The following is a 14,332-nucleotide window of genomic DNA, read 5'->3' on the forward strand; positions in this document are numbered from 1 at the left end:
CCTCTGTCTTTTATAACGTTTTATGATTAAGCAACATGTTTAAAATTTATTATTTTGGCACTTTTATACCAAAGATAACGAGATAAAATATATATTTTTCAAACGGAAACGGCGAAATAACTGAATTTTATTGAAAATCAAATTGAACATAGATAAAAAAAAAAAAAAAAAAAAAGCAAAACAAGTCTGCACTGTGTTGCCTTATACTTTCTATTGGGCTTTACGAAACATCTGAACAATATTCTATGGCTTCTGTCAATAGATAGCAACACTGAATGCGGTACTTTCACTAATTTGTTTTGCTTGTTTTTCTACTGATGTTTTTCCCCACTAATCAACCATGTTACTAGCAACAGTGATTCAATGTTTTCCTCTGTAAGATAGAATGACATCATGTTTGTTGATAATGGAACTAACATTGAAATTACCACTGATGTGTTCGAATATGGAAATGTTACTTTTTATCTTTTTTTTTGGTATCACTTCCGAGTAGTTTATATAGGAAAACGAAAAAAAAAAAAGCTCCGCTGATATTCAGAGCAGAAATACTTATCTCGAGAACCTTCAGTGAATGCGAATCTACTTCTACTATGAATTTCGTAAGTACAGTAGTAGTTGATGTTTTCTTTCACAAATCACAGTTAGATTTAGGTCTCTGGCAACGTACACTCATGTCCAAAATGTTTGTCGCATATCTATAACTGTCTTCTTGCAAGAATATAATTTGATAATGATTTTGCAGGGCACTTTTAATATTGATACTATGTGTATAATCGGGAAATGTATAATTGTAGTAAATTTCATTGGAAAGGAAATATAAATACGAAAATTAGAATGAGTAAAACAAAATATTGCTAAATAGACGAGAAAGTTTTATTTTCGTTTTATTGTTCTTATTTACTGTTCTTTTGAAATGAAACTTGCCACATACATGTCTTTGCCGATTATACACTTACTAACATTATAAGAAATACCGGGTGAATTAGTTATCAAATTATGTTCCTATAACAACACATTTATAGACATGCGACAATAATTTTGGACATAAGTGTACATACATGGCTGAAATAAAATTATCTAGTGGAAAATTAAAGTTATGTCTTGTTCAGGAAAACTTGTCAATATAATTGCTTTTTGAAAATGCAGTATTGTTACAGCTATGAGGAGTACAATTTAATACAGGATTATTTAAAAAGCGTATTTACTTTGGGCTGTAAGACATATACAGCGAAATCTATTTAATACGAAGTCCAAGAGACACGAGAAATGTTCGAAATATCGAAAATATGCGTTTCTACATACCCAAGATCAGACTATTGTACTTACATATAATAATAATAATAATAATAATAATAATGATAACAATAATAATAATAATAATAATAATAATAATAATAATAATAATAATAATAATAATATGTAGTACATTTAATTTTTTAGCTATCATGGGAGGCACAGTGGCTTACTGGTAGAGCTCCTACCTCCGGTGCGTGGGGACCTTGGTTCGATCTTCACCCAAAGAAGTTTGTGATGGACAATATCAAGGCCGCGGGTTCTCTCGGAATAGTACCGTTACCTCCTACATTCTCATTCCACTAATTCTTACGTCATCATTCACTTGCCTTGATCATCCTTCTCCCGTAGCTTAAAGGGCATAATCCCAGGGCGTTAATCTCGAAGATTTTATTTCATTTTTTTACTAAAGCAACAAATAATTAGCATGATGCAATGCCTCAAAGAAACGAACGACGTTCACTTGTATATAAATTAAGCCACACACACGCACACACACACATACTACATACCACAAAAAATGCTTAGGTACAATACTACTCATGCTGAATTATTACACGAAATCGCAAATAGAATATGAGCAAAAACGCTTAATTATCTATTTGCATTTAAAGAATATCGTGCTGTTGGTATGTTTTGATTTGATTGTTTCTACACGGTCAGCAAATCTTCAATTTCATTTATTTAGTAACACTTGGTTGACATTCGATAAATCTCTTTTAATTATCAGCCATTAACATCCATCTCTTTTATCTTAAAAGACATATGTGTGTGACGTTAAATTAATATTTCATTTGATTTCTGTGCTGCATTCGAAAGGAATCCAAGAAAATCGACAATCCGAGCTACTAGAAAACAGAATTCTGTGTATACTCCCCCAATTGCCACAGGATCTGGAAGAATTGAGACTAGACATCTGTATTGAAGGAGAGCTGATAAATGAATATACGTTGGAACGCATTTGGATTATTAGTGGGAAGTGTGCCTTGTTGCACAGGATGCTCATATCCAAAACATTTGTAATGTTCACTAAAACTTACAACCTTCCTTTCTTGTTTCCGACTAATTTTGTTGGGTTAGTTTGGAAATTCGTTCTGAATTACCCTGTAGTTTGGATCAAAGTAAATATCTTTTGCCCACATATACAATTTTAATTGATCTATTATCGCTAATGAATAAAAATTCAGCGGTTTTCAAAGAGAAATTGATTGGTCAGGAATTTTTTTAACATAACTCTACATATCATCATTATAGTAGGTACTTTTGCAATACATTCAAGCTCACAAGTCGTAAATTAAGATACTTCCATGACCTACTGGTTCAGACTTCTTCATTTTAATTGCAATTATAAGTTTTTGATTCTTTTTTAACTTCTACTATTACTTTTACTAAATTCTTTACAATCTAATTTCTTCTGAAACAACACCATGATCTTTTTCATATCTTTTAAATTTCCAAATATATATATTTCCAAATATATATATATATTTCTTCCTTGATATTCACACTTCAGTAACTCTTCCATTCATACACCCTTTTTTCTTCATTCATTTTCTTATAAGTATTCCCCTATAACACATTCTGCCAGTCATAATGGTTTTGGTGTCATCTTTGATTCGAAACTCTCGTTCTCAATAGTTAAGAAATCAATGCGTATGCTGCGGCTTCTTTACCAATTCACTGAACTACGTACTGTGGCATCATTAACAACATTCTATAAAACTCTAATAGAACACAAAAATCGAATACTGCTCTCCCATATGGGCCATGGCCGCACCTATACATCTCTCTAGACTTGAGTCTGTTCTCAGTTTCTTTATTATTGCAATAGTAGGTTTACGTGTTCCCGCACTTCGAATATTACCTAAGGAGGAAATTTTGCGATATCTTAATATCCAGACGCCGGAGGTACGCAGAAATAACTCTGATTTGAAGTTTCTTCATAAGATTGTAAATGGGAACCTAAGATCAGAAACCCTAATTCAACAACTATCCTTACATGTCCCTTCCCGCAAAACCCGGAATACCCACCTATTCCATCTTGCACGCCCTAGGTTGACAATTATACAGAGGTCTCTTTTTCACCAAGTACCCAACTATTATAATAATCTAACTAGTGAGTTGGACATTTTTTCGAGCTACCCGGTGTTTGAAAGAGCAATAAAACGCGTGCTGGCCAAATAATATTACTTGTGCACTCTTTGTTAATGCTATTGATGTTACTGTTGTTTATTTTTTATTCTTTTTCTTTTTCTTTATTTCCCGCTTGTTGACATTTCCCTGTGTAAAATGGCACAATTATGCTGTATCTGGGAATTTGTTCAATAAATAAATAAATACCTATATTTGGAATCTCTACTTAAAGCTTATCAATCTCCTCTTTTATTTATTTTTGCGCAAATATTTCTTTAATGACAAAACATCCAATTATGCTTGGCGGAAGAACCGGACAGATTGAACAACATTCCGGCACCCGAGATATTGGATCCCGGCGGGAGATCTTGTGCTTCGATTCCACTTAAGCTATAGATTCAGGTCTCATGTACACTTGGTGCTGAAACCGTCGCTAAACTAAAATCCAACTAATCAACCGACATCGTAATTTTCTTTTCTGCTGTAGCCTTTTTGCGGTACCTCTGGTGCTAGGGGTCCCGGGTTCAATCCCAGCCCCCTCCAAGTGAACTTTGTGGTGGACAAACACCATGTGCGTGGGTTTTCGCGGGGTTCTCCCGTTTCCTCCCACTTTCTTCATTCCACCATTTCATTCATTACTCATCATCACTGTCTCCTTTAGCCTAACCGGCATAACCGTGGGACGTAAAACTCAAAGATTTCATTTCATTTTCCTTTTTGCGGTCTATTAACAAGACAATTCAAGTTGATTACTATTCTTCTCTTAAATATTTAAACGATAAAATGTTTCAATTAATTTTATCTTCAATATTACTATACCTTCATAGAATATGTTATCCTGATTTTAATTCTCAACTTTTCTAACTGAACGAGGTATACGCTCAACAAAGATATTGTCGGGTTTTCATTTTAACCAATGGAGTTTCAAGACGATCTTGCTTCATTATTTAATCCATGTTTCAGCTGTAGAAAGCTGGAGTGGCTTCGTCTACCCACTCGTTATCTCACAAGTTGCGGTCTTGGATAACAGTCGATGCTGCATTTGCAACCAATGGGAAAGGTATTTTTTAAATTTATTTTTATCGAGTATACGATAAAAAATTGGATGCACTATGAATTCTCAGTTAGAGCAGCATATTCATATTTCATGTGAAAGACAAATAAATACGAAGTGAAAAGAAGCAAGTTCTGTTGACCCAGATGTAAGAAGATTCTTCATTTAGTGTGTTTTAGAAGGAAATATGTGAAGCAATGACTGCAGCAAACAAACCTTGAGACAATATTCAAGTATCGAAGTTCCGAGATTTCCTTGAAAAATAGTGTGATCGTAAAGTTCCTGACTTCGAAAGAGATATCTTCCAGTTTCCTACAAAAAAAAAAAAAAAAAAAAAAAAAAAAAAAAAAATTAGAATAAATTAGGGCAGAATTAAGCAGTTCCTATGTATGAATTCCCGTTGAAGAAACAACTGATGCTTTTTAACGGTAGTATATAGCTATTTTCAAAGTTGGAAAGCTAACTGTTAATTCTCCATCTACACCACATTTCATTGCATGTAAAGTTGTGAGCGTACAAATCATTTCACCATAGCACGATTTATGAATGATAGTCTTTAATGTGTTGTGGGTGATCGTAGAAAAGAAAGAGTTCTTATGTACACCGACAGTGCGTCATAAATGTTAAAAACTGCTATGACACTTAAAGTATTTTATCTCAACTTGATCCACTTCACTTGCATGGCACATGCTCTCCAACGCGTTGCTGAGGAGATGAGAGCTCAAGTTTCCGGAGCTCAACCAACTTATTTCTTCCACGAAAAAAAAAAGTGTTGTTGAAGAGACCACAAAGTATGCAAGTTTACAAGGAACAATTTTCCAGGCGTATCACTTCCTTCGGAAAATATTATTACTAGATGGGTTACTTGGATAAGGGTAAGTCAGTTTTACATCGAACGTTTTGAAGAAATGAAAACTCTCCTTAACTTTATTTTCGGTGAATTCATCTGTATCAGTACACAATGCTCAAAATCTCTTTAAGTAACACAATCTGGCTTGCGATATGGTATACATAAACAACAATTTTTGTTGGACTTTTACAAGCATCAACAAAGTTGGAACTGTTTGGATTTCTCTCCAGGAAGCCATGGCTATATATGAGGATACAGGAAAGAAACTGGCTGCTGTTGAAAAGACAGTTCGATGCAGTAACTGAAGGGAACCCAAATTACAGCAACTTGTTGACAGTGAATTGCATTATTAATTGTGAAACAATTAACCCTCTAAATTATATTTTTCCCAGCCACATTTACCTCCTGAAATATGTTCTACTTGCGACCTAGAGAGAAGTTTCTCTGCTTACAAGAATATTTATTGTCTGATTGAGGACAAATATTTACTTTTGAAGATTTGAAAATAAACATAGTGATATATTGTAAATTAAATAATTAAAAATGTTCAAACAGAACCTATCCTAAGATTAAAGGTAACTTGAAACTTTATAAGTCCTTTCTAAGTGAAAAAATATGGACAATGAACATTTACTTCTGAACATTTTGAAATGTATATACCTGGTGGTGACATATTGTAAACAAAATAATTAAATATATTCAAACTGTGATTAAGACCTGAACGTACATTGCAGAAGAATTAAGAACACTTAATGTAAGCATTCTGATATTGTAACTTTAAGTTTTGTAAGTCATTTTAAAATAAACATATCCCTTTGCGATGAAAGAAATTTAAAAGAAAATAAGAATTGATAAAAAGATTAAAACTAAATATTTTCAGTACATATTTAATTAAGAGTTTTTTTTTATATTTCAGACATTTTTATTACATATTTATGTACATATTTTAGGGATAGATATTATATAAAAATCCGTGTTCTAATTTATCTGCTTTAGATATTGTTAATTTCAATAACAGTTGCAGTGTGTAAAGGTACACGACGACTTAAAAAGTAGAAAAATGTGTCACAATAATGGATTTAGTTATTTTCGTTTCTTCCGGTACTGGTAATATCTGTCAATATCTTTCTTTGGCTATATTTAAAGCAGAGAAGTCATTTAAGGGAGCAGAGGGCAATTACTTTCCTCCTGAGTTTCAAGCAAAGCCTTAACATTTCAATCAATAGTATAGCAGAGTACTCACAGATGTAGCCCAATCTTTTCATGTAAGCGTGGACAAAGGTAATTAAAGCCCACTCACCTTCTCCCTAAAACATTTTCTCCTTTTCAATTATTGATTCGAAAGATACCGTCCCGTTAAGCACCGATGCTATATTAGATGTGGACCTACAACTTAACGTGGGATCCAAACCACATGATCTCTCACCTGGAATTAACCTGCTTCTTCCTTACCGAAGCCGCGTACGCTAACTATATACCAGTGATGAAGCTCTTTTAAGTTTATTAGGTCTTAATTAAAACTATTGAAAATAAGAGAAAATGTCATATCAATGAATTAAAGAATTATAGAGATAAAATGTCATATCAATAAATTAAAGAATTATATTAAAGAAGATTAAAGAATTATAAATTAAAGAATTAAAGAATTATAGAGATAAAATGTCATATCAATGAATTAAAGAATTATAGAGATAAAAAGTCATATCAATGAATTAAAGAATTATAGAGATAAAATGTCATATAAATAAATTAAAGAATTATAGAAATAAAATGTCATATTAATGAATTAAATAATTATAGAGATAAAATGTCATATCATTGAATTAAAGAATTATAGAGAACAAACTTTTGGAATGTATGAGAATTGAAGAAAGAAAATTACTAATCCATTTAATTAGGATGCACACAGTCTCATTTGGCGCACTTCGTAGCAATACCTAAGAATACACTATTATTATAAAACGTAAAACTACTTATGTTGGAGAGTTTTCCTCCCATCCATCTCCCTCAAGCAAAACTTAAATTGACACTGCTGACTTCAAAGTCATAAAGTCACATCTAATAGCGAACATTGTGTTACTTTAGTAATTTCTTTGCTTTAGATTTTGTTGAAAGAATTATCTCTCACAGCTGTCACACTCATTGTGTTTAAAACTAGAGGAAAATTTATATATCAACTGAAATTATATAATTTATATGCGTATTTTAGCGTATAGCCTGATTTAGTTGTTTCTCTGTTTCAGATGTTATTAATTTCAATCACAGTTGTAGCGATGATTTTATCTGAATGTATAGGAAGACCTAACGAACACCAGAGGATTCATATGCTGACAGATGAGCCTGATCCACAACCCATAAAGTATGGAGATGAAGATGATCCACTCTTCCAGCAAGATCCATTTGAGGTAGAGCAACATCAGATCGGATGGTATTTGAATGGAACATTGTATAGACCAAAGCAAATTATACAAGACAGAAAAGCGTAATGGTTATTATGTTACATCCTTTTGTATTTGTACGATCATATATAATAAAACTATCTGAAATTTACATGTTTCTTGATTAATTCAATAATTGCAGCTCAAAATTACTTGAGCATCCAGCTCTTTTATAGAAGATGAATCAGAAAGGACTTTACAACATTGAATACATATAGAAATTTATTGAGATTACTTACAAACACGAAGAATTGCAAAATACTTCAAGTTTAACATCAAATTCTGATTTTGGTTCAATGTGACTGCAATTAGTTATGCCGCAAACATTTCACCGAAACTCAATTTCTTCTCACACTCGTTTCAGCTGATCAGGCGTAACTTCTGTAACGAATTGTCTGGTAGGGGCCGAACATACACTCAATCTTTAACAAAACCCCACAGGAACGAATCTATAGGTTACAAGTCTGGAGAGCAAGGTGGTCATGCAATTGGACCGGCACGGCCAACCCACCAAATATGAAGGAAATCTAGAACTTCTTTGAGGAAATGGGGCAGTGATACGTCTTGCTGGTAGTAATAGGACACGTTTTGTTGTTGTTTGTCTTTATCTATCTGAAGAATCAAAACAAAAAAAAAAAAAAATCCAACATATCAAGATACAGGATACCAATGACAGTGTTATCCATGAAAAATGACCATGTATAAATTTAATATCGTGTAAGTACATTAAGTTGATTCTAAATGAGTATTCTTCACTCATTTAAAGTATTTACATTTATTATTTAAGGCTATTCAGATTTATTAGATTATTTTAAGACCCAGAAATATGAAAACACAAACATAGAGGATTATTGGGAACAGATTCGGAGATCTTCATACCAAATCATTTAGCAAAGAAGCACATCTCTATTTTCCTGACCCCAAGTTGTAAAGTCCATTCTTCACAATCATTCTTTTTAAAGTGCTCTTTTCTAATTTCAAGGAAGTCAAATTTAAATTAAGGTGTGCCTAGGAAAAGATTAACCCACCACTTAACGTAAATAACTGAAACCTACTAACGGAGTAGCGATGGTTCTGTGGTTAAAGGCTTACCACTGGTGAGTATGGTCCCTGATACGATCCCAGTTCTTGCCAAGTGGGCATTGTTGTGGGTACACACCGTGTGCGTAGCATTTCTTGGGGTTCTCCTGCTTTTCTTTATTCCACATAGTCATGATGTTCAAGCTCTTCCTTAGCCTTGGAGCATAACTTGGGACGTTAAACTAAAAAAAAAAAAAAAAAAAAAAAAAAAAAAAAGAGAGAGAGAGAGAGAAAACCTTAGAAAATATTAACCTATTTCAACTAAAGCGCTAAAAGTAAGAAAATAATAATAATAATAATAATAATAATAAAGGAGTTAAAAGCAGAAAATAATAATAATAAATAACTTAAAAGCATAAAATAGTTCGTTAATATTACGTATAAAAAAGATCGAAGTCTGTGTCAAGCAAAGAAATTAATGCTTCGAGAATTTACTGTCCAAACTTACTTTACATTAGGCAATAATTTGTTTGACTAGGCTCAGATCTCAATTATTTTTTATAGATAAAAGTAACAAATTATTTCCTACTTTCAAGTACTTTTGTTGAAATCGGTTAATATTGTTTCTATATTCTGCTTTTGTTGAGCTTTTTTTAAGTCAGCTATTTTGTTTCAGGTTAATTTATTTTTTTCACTTTTCCTTACCCTATTACTTTAATTAGATATAGCAGAATTCGGGGTGAATTTATTCTTTTACCTACATTTTCTTTAGCTAATTTGGACATTTGGGAAGCATTAGTAAAAGAACGGTATTCAGTATATTGTGTCAAAAGGTAATAATTTTTTCTGCAAGTTTCACTGCAAAATTATTTTATATTTTCATGTACAGGAATGTGTAAGGTTTCGTCATTAGGTTGATTTTAACCTCTCCCCCTCTCCCGCTTGTTCTCAACAGATTTAAAAAGAATTGTATAGTAAACGAGACAGAATATTTTGTGAAAGATCCGAGACAAGAGCTCATCCAATAGAATTAGATATAGTTTCGAGACGAGATACCACTTTCACGAAGCATTTTCGAAATAAGACAGTCTCAACTGTTTTCTCGTGCTCATTTCTACCTTTCAGTCTCAAATAATGATTACGTTTTATGTCTGGAAGTATCTGATATATTTTAACAAAGTTATAGCATATTGATTTGAATAGTAAAAGCTCACTTCGCTGCTGTAAATTCACTCTTAATGTGCTTCTATGTTGTTTATGTAATTTTAGGCCAGAACGTATTGATATGACAGTACTGAATGTATTGGTGTGGCATGATTGGTGATGGGCATGGGAACATTCCCGGTGGGAAGGAAAATAAAAAAAATAGGAATATTCCCGGGTTTTCTCCCTGGCTTATAAATTCCCGGGAAGGAATTTATTTCCATTTCTTTATTTTATCTTCCAAATTATAAGAACCATATGACTAATTACTTTATTTTCATTTATTATGATTTACTTCTAGGTTTTAAATAATTTGGAGATGGTATGGTGATTTCGTGTCGCATAACTGATGTGGTATGAGTCCGAAAGACAAAGATATTTTATTTATGTTCTATAATCCCAGAGTAATAAACGAGACCCACAATACATTTTCTCATTCTTTATAATCTGTAGTAAACATTGAAAAAGGTATTATTACACAAAATATTTTTAAATGTTTTTTAAACAAGAAATAGTATATGTCCTACCTCGATCTGACCCATACCATACCAGTTAAGGGTTAAAAAAATAAAATTCGTTGACTGTACTTTATATAACTAATCATATGATTTATTAGTTCAAATATTTTATGTTATGTTATTTATTAGTACAAATGATGAAACGGAACCCGTTTGTAAAGTAATGTAGAAATTATATATAAATAGAGATGAAGTACAATTAATACACCCCGAACCATCGTTAGTAATACACGTCGGTCTGTCTCCTGTCTCTGATTCGAATTTCTGAAGAGGTACTCGGACTTCTCTTACATGTGAATTAACGAATGCAATTTCGAGAAATAGGTAGGAAGAAAGGTCGTGTGTGGGAATGTTACGTGCTAAATTATAAAGATAAGTCAGTATCTTGCAAATTTTGTGAACACAAATATGTATGCGCAAATGCTGATGAATTGGTGAGACATGTATCTTTGGCAGTTACCCAATTTAATTTGTTTATAACATTTAAAAATTTAATATGTTTATAATATCAGTATTAGAGTGAAATTTAGAAAATCCACTTACTTATAAATTTAAACTGTTTAGCGGTGTAAAAATATGTGGACTTAATATACCATTTTTTTCCCACATATTTACTTTCATAGAACATAAGTAAATATACATTTATGCATACTCTCTAAGTATAATAAAATATTAATAAAGTAACATAGCACGGTATCGTTCAGAATATACATTTTAAAGAATAAGTTGGAGACAACTGTAATAATATATTGTGATTTAAAAAAAAATTAACTTTGAAATCATAATGTAGCAGTAGAATGCAATTGTCTGTGTGATTGCACATAAATTCGCGGAAAAATTCCCATTTTGGGAATCTTCCCGGGAATAATCCCAGGAAATATTCCCGAAAAATATCTTCCCGGGAATTTATCCATAACTAGGTATGATACGTAAGCTAAATAAGTGTTTACAAGAAACTGCGAAAGTTACTTGATAAACCGCTAGGGGGCAATACTAGACAACTATTACGTGGAACGCTTCTGCCATCTTGTATCGAACTTATGAACTACGTAAAATTACTACAAAAAAGCGTTTCAACACATTATGGGGAGTACTGGTAAACTAAACCTGCCATTCTCAATTTCGTAAGAGGAAAACAGATAGCAACAAGGCAAGCTCGTATTGTAGGGTGACCAAATTTAGAAAATAAATATATTTAAAAAAGTTGGAATCAGTTGTCAACAAACTGTCATAATTTGTCAATGTACCTGGATTGTAATGTTGTTTAAAGCAGTGAGGAAAAAGTCTTTAGTTTTCGTCAAAATAACCAATTTTAAACCTATACCAATTCTAATATTTACATTATATATTAACATTTTTCCCGAACCAGGACTAGGTTCATCTAATATTTCTTGATCATATTTTTCGAAGGCTGAATTTCTTGTAAAAGACTTTGGTTTTTCGTTGAAATATCTGTTGAAGTTCATACAAGAAATTATTAACATTATATGTAACTACGAGTCAAAAAGGGGACGTTTCTATTCTTTCTTTCGTTTTTTTCTTTTTTTGTAAGGGACACCTAGTTTGATGCTACTCGGTACCCCACGGCAAATTTTCTGAAGAAAAACGGGAAGAGATTCTCCACAAGCATAACAGTTTAACGATTTTTATCAGCATATTAGAATATTATTGATTAAAATATAGTTAATATTCAAAATCATAGTGGGTGCATTTGTTCCTTGCCACCACTAATGACATCTCTAGTTATTTTGTAAAACATTACACTCCGGTGATTTAGCAGTTCAAATTATTAATAGAATTGATTGTTCCAAATTATTAAACGACTTGAATGTTAGAAATAAAGAGAATTGAACGTTTGCGTAGAGGAGAGCGGTTTGACTCTGTACCTATATGCTTTGAAAGTAATTAAGGAATATGATTTACATTATACAAAGATACAGAATGTTGTTAGCAAATTCTTTAACAATGACTTTTTTGTTGTTACAAAACATTTATTAAATATCAAGAATCAAACAGTTGCTAAGAGTTCAATTTCTTGTTTTATAATAACTGAGTTTTGATTGAGTGTTTGTTCGTTCTTTTCCGTTTTCTTTTTATCTATCTAGTCTTACCATAAATACTGTCCCAACTTTTGAGGGTGGCTGTACTCCCGCCAGTACAAGCGAGCGACGTGGCAGGAGCGGTATTGTGAAGCGTGAGTCATTGCTGGGAAAGCTGAAGATGTATAAAGGTGTCAGTTGTAGGTGTTCAAGATGGAATGAGGCGTGTATGAAAATCGTGTGCTTGTGATAAGTGTTTCACAAGGTAGGCCAATCACCAGGGGAGATTTTCAAAATCCTTCAGAAGCTGCAAAGTAGTAAAAAAAAATAATAATCGTTTACTGCACTATCCAGCGCTTTCTTGAGACGGGAACAGTGAAAAATCGCCCGCGGCAAGGAACACTGTGCACAGTACGAACACCGGAATTAGTGAAAGCAGTGGCGCCGAGTGTCCGACGAAATCCAGTTAGGAAACAGTTCGTTATGGTTCGTGAGCTAAAAATATCGAAAATGTCTATGTCTCGCACTTTAGGCAGTGACCTGGGACTTGGTGGTTAAAAACAAGGCAAATGACATCTGACAGATGAACTAAAGCGCCAGAACCTTCTAGAAGCAAAGCGCTTACTTAAGCGTTACGCAGTAAATGGGCACCCTCGAATCCATTTCACTAATGAAAAGATTTTCAGTGTTGAGGAGACTTTCGAGGTCCAAAATGGCAAGATATATGCCAGATCCTCTAGAGAAGATGCTGAAAAGGCTCCAAGCATCTAGAGGGTTCACCATTCTGGTTCATGGTTATAGTTTTGGGGGGGGGGTGAGCTACGAGGGCGCAACGGAGCTCCATTTCTGTGGAAAGAGGGTTAAAACTTCAGCCAAAGGGTACCAGGAAACTGCTTGAGAGGCTAGTCAAGAATCTCACCAACACCCTCTTCCATGAACAGAATAGAGCTTCCAGCAGGACTCAGCCCCAGCACACAAGGCACGAATAACCCAACAGTGGCTGGAGGAAAATAGTCCACTTCAGATTTGCCTTCTGCAAGTCCTGACCTAAACCCTGTATACTACAAATTGTGATCCAAGCTTGAGAACATGGTTTGCAAGAAGAAGCAATCTCTTCGGAAGGCAGTACAGTTTTTCCACTTGATGTGTTTTACAATGCAACTGATGAGTGGCCAGAAAAAAAACTTAAGTACTGTATGCATGCTAATGGTGGCCATTTTGAATAGTTATTTGTGATTTTTGTTCATAATGAATCCATGTAACTCATGTTAGTAGGATATTATAATAAATTTATAGCATGAGAACTATGATTGGTAGACAACTTGGCTGTACGATTACATAGCAGCAACTGAAAAAAAGGGAACAGCGACCTGGAATAAGATCCTCTGCAATGGAAGTTTTGCTAGTTATTTGCCTTCCTCAGGTTTATTTTTCTTTGTGATTTACATTGACACTGAGCGCTTCAATCATCAAGTGATAAGCCCAGCAAACTCCCAAAGTCTTATTTATTATAGAAACATCTAAAAACTTCAAGAATCCATCCAGTGACCAACCGAAAGTGTTATTTAAACTTCAATAACAATATTTGCATTCTACAAATGAATTCAACAAATCAAAATAACTAGGATAAAAAATATGATTTATTTACAGTGAATATTGAATATCTACTGGTTGATTTGGGTGCACAAAACTATTCCATTATCATTAGAAAATGCTAATAATTCTCTCCCTGCTGGTCTAGTAGGTAGAGTCCGCCATTGTTTCCGGGTTCTATATCCTGTGGG

The 14,332-nt window shown here is 33.3% G+C and overlaps 1 long non-coding RNA gene across 1 annotated transcript; it reads left to right on the plus strand.

Annotated features, from left to right (window-relative positions):
* The first annotated feature begins 519 nt into the window (after positions 1-519).
* Positions 520-7,853, plus strand: LOC145684832 (uncharacterized). Its single transcript, XR_014131407.1, has 2 exons — positions 520-599; positions 7,574-7,853. It is a non-coding gene; the product is annotated as an uncharacterized LOC145684832 (long non-coding RNA).
* Positions 7,854-14,332: the final 6,479 nt, after the last annotated feature.

Source organism: Thermobia domestica, chromosome 5 (genome assembly GCF_964235325.1).
Source record: "Thermobia domestica chromosome 5, izTheDome1.hap1.1, whole genome shotgun sequence".
NCBI lineage: Eukaryota > Metazoa > Arthropoda > Insecta > Zygentoma > Lepismatidae > Thermobia > Thermobia domestica.